Source organism: Mustela nigripes, chromosome 4 (genome assembly GCF_022355385.1).
Source record: "Mustela nigripes isolate SB6536 chromosome 4, MUSNIG.SB6536, whole genome shotgun sequence".
Lineage (NCBI taxonomy): Eukaryota > Metazoa > Chordata > Mammalia > Carnivora > Mustelidae > Mustela > Mustela nigripes.
Window position 1 is genome coordinate 72,671,165 of NC_081560.1, and position 13,513 is coordinate 72,684,677.

Sequence of the window (13,513 nt, forward strand, 5' to 3'; positions counted from 1 at the left end):
TAATCAATAGTTGAGTAAACATAGAAGGATATTTAGGGCTCTTATGTGGCCCCCCCCCACTCAAAAATTTCTCTCATTTGTCTATCGATTAATCAGGTGTTCTTTTTAAAAAATACTAATGTCACAAAATTATACACAGCTGGCTTATGGCCAACATGCTACAGCAAGTTACCAATGATGTTCTCAATTGATCTTCACTATCTGCATCATTTATTTACATTTTATGTGATTTGCTGAGTTAAAATATACAGACGTAGAATATTTTTAAAGCAAAAACTCAAATGCTGGCACCCTGGGCATTCAGCAACTCTACAGGAGACGGACCCTAATAAATCCACCAGGACCATGTAATGTAGTAAGTCTCACTCTGAACAATATTAAAACATGTTCTGCAACTTTGACTGTCCCCTAGCCCTAATACTGTGTGCCAATTAACAATGGAAATAGAAATTCAACCCCTGTAGATATCAAGGTTTACATCTCCGTCTCTCAGCTGTTATGGTCAGCACAAGCAGGTAAGCATCATTCTGGAGTAGTCTGTCTGCTAGCCCAGTCCTTCATGCATTCAGGGGTTCTCCATTAGAACCCAAAATGCTCCCAGTCCACTCTTAGAGCTGGCTCTACAAGCAGAACCACAGGAAGGATTATCACCTCCGTACATGAAAGCATAACCACTCCAGGTGTAATGATGCAAAATACCAGCACACCGGCCTCTGCCAGAAAGCACAGACTTAAAGCAGGTACATTTCTGTGCTCTAGAAGGGAAGGGGGTGGAATGAGCAAAGAGGAAGCCCCAGAGCCCTAATCTACTAGAGACGCTTATTCCACTCAGAACCAATCTAGCTAACGTAGGGACATCAGTTTACCCAAATGAAAGATGTGGTCTCCCGTCCTTCACTGGCTTGCCTCAGAGGGCATTCAGCCAAGCAAAGCCAGGGAAAACAATCTATAAGATCTCTTTAAGCTATAATAAATAAGGCGAGTTTCAGAAGAAATAACACTCAGCTATGGCAAAGAAGCACAGACGCTAAACCTTTTCCTCCTCTTATCACTGCTACTGGTGTTTACAAACTACAAGCAATAGCCTTGGGCGCCTCAAGAGACTCTCCATGAGTAACCTCCCCTCGGATCCCTAATTTAAATCCCCCCTTGATCAATCTGTGATGTTTCTGGCAGTTAAAGAGAAGGGGGTGAGTGAAATGACATGCATAAAATGAATCCTTTTCAAGTTGTAAATGAGTGAGTCAGGATTCAGACTTGCCGAGATGCTCCAAATTAAAAACCCTGCTCTAATTTTAAGCATGCTCTGTCTTACCGTTTTGCTGTTGTCTCTCTCAGGCTCAATTCACCTGGAACTCTTTAACATGTCTCTAGCAATGTGTCTGCACCAGGCCAGGCTCATACAGCAACTGAATTCACATCTTTCTGCACTAGCAAGCTGAAAACGGTACGGCCGTACTACAACCAAGAAAGGGGGAAGCAAGAGCAAAAAAAAAAAAAAAAAAAACCACACACAGACACAAAAACACACCAGAAATCACCTAAGAGAAACTAATCTCAGTGGAATAAGACCAAAAATAGTACACAAGAACACAAAGAACATGCTAACATTCAGTATCAATAGCTTTAACAGTTCATTTCTCCCCCCCAAAAAAAAACCTAGTTTTTTTTTTTCTCCAAACACGATGGACTTGCCTGTGGAGTTCCCAGGAAGGCAGAGTAACCAGGCTCTGCAGCAGCATTGCAGCCAAAGTAACAGTGCATATGCTGTCCAGGCGATTCACAACACACTGTCTCTTCAGAAAGATATTGATTTGCAATGCAGGACTGCTTCAAAAGAATACAGAAGGGGAGCCAAACAGCTGATGCTGATTGCATGGGAGGAAAAACATTTAATCAAGGGGATGTACCCCATCAAACTCAATTCAATTTTTTTAAAAGCACTGGAGGAAGCCAGTAAGGATCTTGAGTGACAACCCCATTAAACAATAATCTGAGGTCCTACAGAAGGCCAATGAAGGCTACCATCATTCGTGCTGCGAAAGCCACTAAAATAGTTTAATGTGTCTATGTGTATATATTTGTCATATGCAAATGAGGAATAATGAGAACTCTAAAATAAACATGCACCAAATAAATGAGGTTCAAAATGCACAGGTGTAGCACTTACAAACCCGAAGTGATAAAATACATAGTTACAAGCCTACAGAATTCTTGGTTGGAGGGGTTAGAGCTTCTATCACTCCCAAAAGTAAAATGCCAACACAAACCAGATCCCAAAACCCTTAGGTTAATTATGTCAAGTCATACCACACAGCGCTGGGTGCTGGGTGCTGGGTGGTGAGGAAGAATGCCAAAAGGCTACTCTTATAGCGACCCCTACAGGAGAGTGGTTAAGCTACAATTTGTCTTTGTTCAAAGTACCTCCTATCCTCAAAAAACAGAATCACAAAAGTGTATAAATTAGGTTAAGCCACAAGGATACAACTGAAAAACACTTCAGGCTAGAAATTTTAAAAGTCAAGCATGAAATCTGACCTCACAGATATTTATTTAATTAAGAGATTAAAGTACAAGAGGAGGTAACTACCATGTCAATGGTGAGCAGCCAAAATTCTCACAGCCCACAGGACTGGGTACACTTATAATCAGAAAGCTCCGGGAAAGGTGGTTTCCCTTCAGTTTAAAGAAATGATCTCCCGGGGCGCCTGGGTGGCTCAGTGGGTTAAGCTGCTGCCTTCGGCTCAGGTCGTGATCCCAGGGTACTGGGACTGAGTCCCACATCGGGCTCTCTGCTTCGGCAGGGAGCCTACTTCTCTCTCTCTCTCTCTTTCTCTGCCTGCCTCTCTGCCTACTATGCCTACTAGTGCTCTCTGTCAAATTTTTTAAAAAAAGGAAAGAAAGAAAGAAAGAAATGATCTCCCAGGGCACCTGGGTGGCTCAGTTGGTTAAGCGTCTGCCTTCAGCTAAGGTCATAATCCTGGGGTCCTGGTTCAAGCCCCATGTAGTCAGGCTCGCTCCCTGCTCAACGGGGAGCCCAGTTCTCCCTCTCCCTCTGGCTCATGCACTCTGTCTCAAACAAATAAAACCTTAAAAAAAAAGAAGAAGAAAAAGAAAAAGAGGAAGAAGAAGAAGAAGGTATCATCTCCCGTTTGCAAACCATCTTCACCTTCATCCGTTTGAATTACACTGTGAAGATACTGAACTTTTATTTTTCTCTGCATCAAAAAAACTCATTCAAAAACTTGCAAAAAGTTCTTCAAACACAACTATCATGAACTTCCTTTTTCAGGAAAGCCAAGAGAGAAAGCTCCATCCTTAATATCCGAAAACTACTGAGATCCACGAATACCATTCCTGCAGAGGGGACTACATTCCTATAAGAATCTGAGTTTTAATGCAGAAAAATGAAATTGGACCATTTCCTTACACCACACACAAAAATAGACTCAAAATGGATGAAGGACCTCAATGTGCGAAAGGAATCCATCAAAATCCTTGAGGAGAACACAGGCAGCAACCTCTTCGACCTCAGCCACAGCAACATCTTCCTAGGAACAATGCCAAAGGCAAGGGAAGCAAGGGCAAAAATGAACTATTGGGATTTCATCAAGATCAAAAGCTTTTGCACAGCAAAGGAAACAGTTAACAAAATCAAAAGACAACTGACAGAATGGGAGAAGATATTTGCAAACGACATATCAGATAAAGGACTAGTGTCCAGAATCTATAAAGAACTTAGCAAACTCAACACCCAAAGAACAAATAATCCAATCAAGAAATGGGCAGAACACGTGAACAGACATTTCTGCAAAGAAGACATCCAGATGGCCAACAGACACATGAAAAAGTGCTCCATATCACTCGGCATCAGGGAAATACAAATCAAAACCACAATGAGATATCACCTCACACCAGTCAGAATGGCTAAAATCAACAAGTCAGGAAATGACAGATGCTGGCAAGGATGGGGAGAAATGGGAACCCTCCTACACTGTTGGTGGGAATGCAAGCTGGTGCAGCCACTCTGGAAAACAGCATGGAGGTTCCTCAAAATGTTGAAAATAGAACTGCCCTATGACCCAGCAATTGCACTACTGGGTATTTACTCTAAAGATACAAACGTAGTGATCCAAAGGGGCACGTGCACCCGAATGTTTATAGCAGCAATGTCCACAATAGCCAAACTATGGAAAGAACCTAGAGGTCCATCAACAGATGAATGTATCAAGAAGATGTGGTATATATACACAATGGAATACTATGCAGCCATCAAAAGAAATGAAATCTTGCCATTTGCGACAACATGGATGGAACTAGAGCGTATCATGCTTAGCGAAATAAGTCAAGCAGAGAAAGACAACTATCATATGATCTCCCTGATATGAGGAAGTGGTGATGCAACATGGGGGCTTAAGTGGGTAGAAGAATAATCAATGAAACAAGATGGAATTGGGAGGGAGACAAACCATAAGTGACTCTTAATCTCACACAAAACAAACTGAGGGTTGCTGGGGGGAGGGGGGTTGGGATTATGGACATTGGGGAGGGTATGTGCTTTGGTGAGTGCTGTGAAGTGTGTAAACCTGGTGATTCACAGACCTGTACCCCTGGGGATAAAAATATATGTTTATAAAAAAATAAAAAATTAAAAAAAAAAAAAAAAGAATCTGAGTTTTAGTTTGTGATTGCTCAACCCTCCAGCCCATAGACTCCTTTTTCAGGACCAACAGTGCTTCTTACTTAAATCATTTAAGATTTAATCATATGCTGCCTCAAAACTCTCACTAGCTCACTAGCTCACTAGCTCACCATTTTAAGGTCCTTGAGGAACAAACTCTATCAACTGCTTCCTTTTTTATTCCCCCACAACATATAACACAATGCTAGCTATCCAGAAAATATTAAATGAATATTCAAAAGAAGTAACAAATTTCCCAAATCCATATTTTAGGGCTTAAATAATCTAACCCCACCCCCATCATTCAATGTTCCCTGAAATTTAAAAAACAAAAACATGTTGGAAGTGTTACCTTCAGTCACTCCACCCAGGTAGTTCCTGTCCTTCTTCCTATAAAGTTGGTAGATAAGGACATGTATAATGTTCATGGTCAAGAGGCTTTGCTGTTTAAGAACCAACAAACTGCACTGAATAAAGTTTCCCCCTTATTTTTTCATGTATTTATTCAACAGATGTGTGCTGATGCATCCAGCAGTAGGAACTTCCATGTTCTCTGCATTCAAGGAACCCAGTGAGTGGTGAAAAATAAAGCAAGTGATTATAATATACTGAAATGTGTGTTTTGGGAGTGCTTGGTTGGGTACAGATAAGGGTGGCTCAGAGAAGACCTCACTGAGGAGGGAGCGTCAGGCTGAGGCTTCCAGGCACCGGCCAGAAGGGGGAGGGCATGTGAGGAACAGCAGGACAGGACAAAAGGATCAGAGGCCTGAAACTGGAAGCTGTCTAAGGAAACCACGGAGCAGTAAATAGACTGGTGGCAGCTGGGAAGGCTGAGGGAAAGATGGCTGGATGCCAGAGCATAACAGACCTGTAAGCCATGCTAAGAAGTTAGGGCTTTTATCCAACAGGAAGTTGCCATTTAATCCAACAGGAAGGCACTAAAGGACTGTAAGCAGCACAGCAGCTGGGTGGGATTTTTTCCTTTTACAACAAGGCAATGGCGTAGAACGGACTGGAGGTGCAGGGGCAAGCGGGGAGGCTATTCACTCACAGTCTGCAAAAAAATGGTCAGAAGCTCACTTACGTGTCTTAGGTTTCTAATCTCCTAGAAATGGAGCTCAGCCAGGATTCTTGTTCGCCTAATTTACTGAGGACATGCTCTCAGAGAAAGGGAGTGAGGAGGCAGGACAGGGAAGATGGGGGACAGGGAAGAGGGGTCTCAGAAGGAAAAAACCACACCCAACATTTGTCCCTCCTGAAGCAAGAAGGCTGGCCTTGTTTACGCCTGGACTGGTCATCACTGACCAAGCAGAACTGAGCAGGCCCCCCCCAAGCACTTACCAGTCCATGCTTCAGTCACAATAGACAATGTTTCTTTTCTTCTTCTTTTTGTTTTGTTTTGTTTTTAAAGATATTATTTATTTATTTATTTGACAGAGAGAGACCGCAAGAGAAGGAACACAAGCAAGGGGAGTGGGAGAGGGAGAAGCAGGCTTCCCCGTGAGTAGAAAGCCCAATGCAGGGCTCTATCCCAGGATCCCCAGGATCATGACCTGAGCTGAAGGCAGAGGCATAACGACTGAGCCACCCGGGCACCCCAATGTTTCTTCTCCTCAGAGCTAATTCCTGCCTTAGGAATCTGTCTGTGCTGCTCTCACTGCCTAGAATGTTCTTCCTCAGAAAATCTTGGCTGACACCTTCTCATTACTCAGTTGGATGTCAGTAATCTCCTCCTCGGAGCCCTCCCTGGTTACCCTCTTCTTCACACCAAATTTGCTGCACCATCTAATGTATTTATTTGTTTGTCTTCTGCCCCCACTGGCATGTAAAAGGCTCCACAGCACGGGCTTCTACTGGTGTCCCCAGCCCCCAAGATAGCACTCAGTACCTGCTGAATAAATAAATATTAGGAAGAGCTGCTGCTGATGACTGTTGTTCAGACAAATTCTGTGGGCTCCCAAGAGTGGAAACAGACGGGAACCTTTAGGAATGAATGGGGAGAATGTGTGGGGAAAATATAGTGTCAATGTATATATACACAAGCTTGGCCTTAAAGCAGAAATGAAAAAACAGGCTAGAAGGCAAAACTACGGGAAATTAATCATTATGTTCATGTCGTACAAGATTCACAATCCACTGCCATTAAGACTATCTTTATTACAGGACATCGAGATGTATCTGAAACCAACCACAGAAGGACAATAACAGATGTTAAAATAGAGCGTCTATTTACAAAACTCTTGCAAAAACTTCATCTTGGTAAATATAAAGGAAAAGATAAGAAAAAAAACTGACATATAAAAATGCTAGAATCTGACCTCTATCTGCTTAGGTCATTTTTTCAGGAAAACAAAAATTGATCCCTAAAAGTATCTGCCTTCATATATGATTTTTTCAACTTAAAAAGTATATCATACATTTTGCTGACTTTTCAAATGAATTATAATAAACACAGTCTCATCTTCAACTGATGATGACTGGGTCCCTCGTGAACATTAGTGACAGCCACGAGGATTTACCAAGAGTATACAGGGTCACTGACACCTGATCTCCAGACCTGACATCCATGCATCCTTTTGCATCATCACTATGGTTTATTCTCTTTGCCATAAGGCTTCCTTCCTTAAGGCTCTAAACATGCCACCTCCTCCTAAGACTACCACACTCTTCCCAGTCTTGCCACAAGCTTCCTCAACCATCCCTAAACTTGAGCAACTAGACAAACAGGCTTATTAGAACACTGTGAATACAGGTTCGTTCAACTGTGAGAATAGGGGGGTGCAAAGCAGAACCAGGAACTTTCTTCTTAGTGGAGAAGTACAAGCCTAGTAACCCCCCCACCCCACCCCCAGAACAAGAAGCTATTCCCTATGGGCTCTGTGGTACTTCTCACCTGGGCAGAAATACTTATTTCCTATCAGCTTCCCTGGAGCCATCTCAGACCTACAAGGCTGTCAGATCCCTGACCCTCACAGTACAGTCTAACAGACAGATTGCCTCCCCCAATAAAAAAGGAACCCAAACAAAAAAAAAAAGTATTGAAGAAAGGAATAGAGAAAGTTCTTCTTTTGGTTTTGTTCTGTTTTTTGTTTTTGTTTTTTTTTTTTAAACAAACAAAGAGAAAAGAAAAATAAGGAAATAAAGTTAGGAAAGGGGTAACAGCAAAGTCTACTTTATGCATATAAATCTAATACAGTAAGTCTGCCTTATGAATTACTTTCAATAAACTTTTAAGTCTCATGAAGAAGATATTTTATTTTCAAAAGTGATAGAGAAAAGACAGAAATTCCCCCCAAAAAGTGGCTGAATTTCAAATTATTATAGATCCAGGCGACCCTAGCAATTTTTTTCTACTGCAAAGTTTTACAGTGAAATGTTCATGTTATGATTGTTTTAAAAATGCTCACAAGGTTTTAGTAAACCTAAACCTTTATTTTTTAATAAACACTAAAAAATTTATGACTTAATTCTTCTCCACTAATGCTAGTCATTGCTTAGACTTCCATATATTCAGAGAAATGTCATTTATTTAAAATACTTTCTCAATACCAAAAATATCCATGTATCACTCTGGCATTTCACAGAAACCTTAGGATTTTCTTCTTAATATTTACATAACTCTGAGTGTTTTCTGGATTCTAGAGGAGAAAAAAATGAACCAATTCCATCAGTAAATTCAGGTAATTCTATCACAACCCAAGAAATTTGTTCTTGAAAAATGCTGCATTTTGTTAAAATGCACCCTAAAAACATGAAGGCCTATGGGGAAAATAAGACTAAGGGGAGACCATTCAAAATCCATGCATCCGGAGCACAAACAAAAACCATAATCATAACACACACACACACACACACACACGCCATATCTTCTTCATCTCTGCCTTCCCTACAGTGCTGACACTGGGTCCTACATACAACAGATGCTCTAGGTTTGTTTCTTGGCTAAAGATAAATCCTATGTTGGTCACCACGAACTGCAGAAAACATGTCCAGGTGAAAAAGTTCAATTATGAACATCATCTAAGTTGGAGATTAAAAGCCCAAAGACAGAGCTATAGCAAGGAAACCTAATTTTTTTTAAAGATTTTATTTATGACAGAGAGAGATAGCGAGAGAGGGAACACAAACATGAGGAGTTGGAGAGGGACCAGTAGGCTCCCCACTGAGCAGGGAGCCTGATGCAGGGCTCAATCCCAGGACCCTGGGATCATGACCTGAGCTGAAGGCAGACCCTTAATGACTGAGCCACCCAGGCACCCTACAAGCAAACTTTATATTATGTTTGTCAAAAAACAGCATGGAAAGTTGATTTTCATGAATCCTAATAACAAAAACAGGTAGATACAGATTACAGTAATAAAAAGGCAGGACTTCTTTTTGTCTCCTTTAAAAATATGATGTCTGGGGGCACCTAGGTGGCTCAGGTTAGGCCTCTGCCTTCAACTCAGGCCATGGCCTTAGGGTCCTGGGATCGAGCCCTGAATCAGGCTCTCTGCTCTGCGGGGAGCCTGCTTTCCCCCCCTCTCTCTCTGCCTACTTGTGATCTCTCCCTCTCTGTCAAATAAATAAATAACCAAAAAAAAAAAAAAAAAAAAATCTTAAAAAAAAAAATGTGATGTCTGATCACAGTTCTGCTTCTAACCAGGGGTTCAGTCTCCTCTTTTTTAGGGAACAATCTTCCTCCTTTCTATATGTTTTGTTTCCTGATCTTGTGTCCTCAATTATCCTGGGAAACAACTTGTCTACGCCTGAGTCTTTGCTTCTCCTCAGTTAAATTTCTAATCCTTGGCACATAAGACTTTGCATTAAAATACATATTACATGGTTGCTATACACACTATGTATTAATTATTTATTCAAGTAACAGAAAATGCCTGGGTATCTGCATGGCCAAGTGCGGTTTTTCCCACCCACACCCTTGCAAAATCACAACTGATTTTTTGATGGGGTGCCATGCCCCAAGTATGAGAAACTAAACCAGAGACCCAGGTATAAAAGCAATCTTACCAAGACCATATTCACAAAGAACAGTATCAGAGAATTCCAAATGTCTAGAACTAATATGATCTTAGAAATGTGAATTAAATTATAAGACTTCAGTGGCAGACACAAAAAAAGACTCAGGTAGAAGCAAGAAGAAAAGCAAAAGGCACTGAGGAAAGATGTGAGGATTTTCTCTCTTCCTGATTCCAGGATGGAGAGAAGCTACAAATCCAAGACTATCAAAAGCTTCTTAAAGAGCTAAGTCTTTTTTTAAAAACTTACTTAAGTTTTTTAATGTTAACTATGAAAAGGGAAGAAAAAGTTTTCTAGTTCAGGGTTATAAGTCAGCTTTATCGCCTTTAGGAACTTTTGACCAGCTTTCCAAAATTCTACTTAGTTAGAAAATCAGGAGAATCCTAAAGGAAGAAAACTTGTCTAAATGAACCTGTCAAACAGACAGAAATGTCAAGTCACCTTTGACATTTTTTAATCTACAAGTTCCCTGCTACTGATCTAGTATAAACTTCAAAATATTAAAATAATAAGGATTTATTAAATAATTTTCTTCCTTTGTCTTACTCTGTACCCCTAAAAATAAAATACCCCTAAAAATCCCATAGAAAAGAATGGATAACAATGTTATTCATTCAACAATAAGCACAATAATGAAAAGATAACCAACTGAAAAAACTCTCAACTGAAATTAAAACCAGTGCTCCTGTGTAATTTAATTAACTTCCCTTTGGCCAGTGTTTTGGTATTTTGCCTTTTCAAGCTAATGCTGGTATGATTTAGATCACTCTGAAACCACACATACACCTTCCTCAAAGAACAGAAAGCAAACCAAGGTAATCATTTGTCAGATGATCACATAACCAGTCCTATCTCCCTTGTGTAACCGAGAAGGAGGTTCGAGGCAAAAATGCGTAAGTAGCAGGGATGTTACCAGTTCTGAAATGCTTTTACTCCTACATTCCTTTCATATCCAGTGAAACACTAAGGACAGCAGCACTCAAATACTGGTTGAGTCCTTTCTGCCACTTCTTGTGGAATGTTTCACTTGAATGGTTACAAAAACAAGCTGGTTCCTGGAAAGGTTCCTCCCCTGGCGCCATGCACTGCAGGCTAGAGAGGGGTGTGTCCTGTCCAGCACCAGGCCAGCCATCCAACTTAGGCCATTCATTGTTCCCTGGGACTTTGCCAGCCAGAGCTGAACTGGACCCTACCCCTCTACTCTTGATGTTGGCAAAGCAGAGAAAGCATCAGCTGAGAAGCCACTGGTGTCAAGTCCTGAAAAGAGGTTGGAATGAAATCCTGAAACTGACAAGGACAAGGAGTAAGAGCAGAGATGAGGGCAAGAGATAGAAGGCACTGAAACTGTGGTCCCAGCAGCTGAGTCCTCAGCACTGCCTGGTTGGCTCCCCCAAGGAGGGGGAGCAGTAGGCAGAAAGAGAAGCAGGCTCCCTGCTGAGGAAGGAGCCCAATGCGGGACTCGATCCTAGGACCCCAGGATCATGACCTGAGCTGAAGGCAGACACTTAACCACCTGAGCCACCCAGGTGTCCCAGTTGGCTGACTTCTTAAAATGAGGTTGTGCCACGCTAGCCTCCCCATAAATCCCATTTTCTCCCCTAAACACTTTGAGCTGATTTTCAGTTCCTTGTAACCAAGAGTGCTTGTGCATGCGGAAATATATGTACAAAAGGATGGGCGCCTAGGGTGAAGCATGGATGCTAGAGCTGTGGCTAAGATGCCTCATAGACAAGCTGTTTTAAACCCCAGGAAGAAGAGATTGACGGTTGATGTCGACTCAAATGACAGTAGGAAAGGATGGGTTTAATAGCGGCCAAATGTTTTCACAAAGCAGCTTCACATACCTACGGTACATACTACTATTTCTATAAATTTGTACTAAATCATCATATATATTAAACTTTTAAATTTATTCTTATAATTTACAGGGGCTGTATAGCTGCCACGAAACATGGAGCATTACCACTGAGTCAGTTATCTGCACCTGTAGAAGCCTAAACACTCAAACCAATTAGTTTAACCACACAAGTTGCGGGGATAGCACATATTCAGATTTTAGGCACAGTACATAAATGATACTAAACTGATCTGGCCTTGCAAATACCATTTATAAACTGCTGGTAAATATCACCACCCATATGTAACTAAGAAATGTCACTGGAATTATAAAAGGGAAATCAGTTTGTTACACTGACCCGGGCTTTAAAGGCTTTCTGGCCATGAAAGAAAGAGGGTTATTAAAAATTAAACAAGTAACAGCAAGGGAATTTTAGAAAAAGTCACAAAAGTACACTAGGGATGTGTGGAGTATGTAAAGAAGACAGAGTAAACTACATTTTCTGTATTTCATTACTAAAGGATTTTTTTCACGCTCTATTCATTTACCAACCATTTATTGAGCTTTGTATTAAGCACCATAGGAGGTATAGAGATGAATGAGACACAACTGCTGTCCTCACAGACAGTGGGATACACTGTACTGTACAATACAAGAAATAATTGCCACTGCAGAATATAAAAGAAAATATTACAAGAACTCAAAACGAGGAAAGCTTCACAGGTAAAGTGAAAACTGTCAGATTTTCACTTCAGGTATGTAATCAAGCTCTGAATACTAGAGTCACAAAGAATTCAAGAGGCAAGATGTTGGTGGAAAATGTATATCCAAAAACTAGCAATGATCACTTTAGAAAAAGAACTGTTATCTCTATCTGGGTGTAATTTGATAGCTTAACAAAGAACCTTTGTAATATCCCAGGAGCACAGCCTAGAAGAGTTGAACAACTTCCACCATTTGAACCCTCACAAACAATGGTTCTTTTCTCCCCTTTGGTGGAAGATTATTTGGATGGACTCCAGGGACTCCAAGTACACTGCCTAACCATCTGGTTCAAAGATGTGTTTTTTCCTAGTGACCCACAATGCAGTCAACCAAACTCTTTTTCCATATTCCTTAAGGAAAACTGAGTTTTGAGAAATGTTGCAACAGCTAGTCATGGGCAACTTGGAGACCATGATTAGCTCTCATTCCTCTCCCCAGTCCTGATTCTAATTCAGGGAAGGTAACGTTTTACCTAACACAATACAAAGGCCAAACTGACTAATTTGGTTTTATTGGTCCTCCACTGAAACAGCTGAGTCCCTATATAGTCACTGTTTCTCCTAACCATTCAAAGAAACTTCAATTCATATAAAAGTTCGTATTAAAAAAACAAAAAATTCTTACTTCCAGACTGACCCCACCACAACCCATACCTACTATGGGCACAAAGTTATTGCAGCCCCCGGAAGACCACTTGACTTTAAGGAGCCCCAAGTGGGTGCAGAACTGCATTCAGGTATTTCCTTTCCAACAAGGTTCCTTAAGGCAAAACCCTAAGGAACAAAACAGGTTTGAGAAAGAGAAAGGAGACATCATAGATGAAACCATATAGATGGGTGCACAGCTACATGGAAAAGAAGGTGAGCTCAAGAACCAGACAAACCTGGGTTCCTGACCTTGGACAAGATACCTAATGTATGATAATAACAGTACTTTATTAGTATTAGTATTAGTATTCAATACCTCTAATATAATAATAATATATGATATAATAAAATATTAATATAATATTATAATATTATAATAATAATAATACATTAGTATTATTATCATTCAATACCTTAGAGGTATTTTGAAAAATAACAATACCTGTGAGGCTAACTGGTATCTAAACTGTTCAGAACAGCATTCAGTAAAACAAAGGTTTTTTACACCGCAGTGATAAGCATAATGCAAGCCTTTGGGCACATCAGACACCCCTGAGGCTCGCACTT

The 13,513-nt window shown here is 40.8% G+C and overlaps 1 protein-coding gene across 3 annotated transcripts in view; it reads right to left on the reverse strand.

Moving 5' to 3' along the window:
• CDK14 (cyclin dependent kinase 14) overlaps window positions 1-13,513 on the reverse strand; it is a 575,395-nt gene that overhangs the window by 462,342 nt on the left and 99,540 nt on the right. Inside the window, exon 1 of one of the 3 annotated variants that reach the window (XM_059396886.1) lies at window positions 1,316-1,437. The exons of the other annotated variants lie outside the window; for them this stretch is intronic. The gene's annotated coding sequence lies outside the window, so the exon portion shown is untranslated. Of the gene's footprint in view, window positions 1-1,315; window positions 1,438-13,513 lie in introns of those variants that run through there. 3 annotated transcript variants of the gene reach the window in all.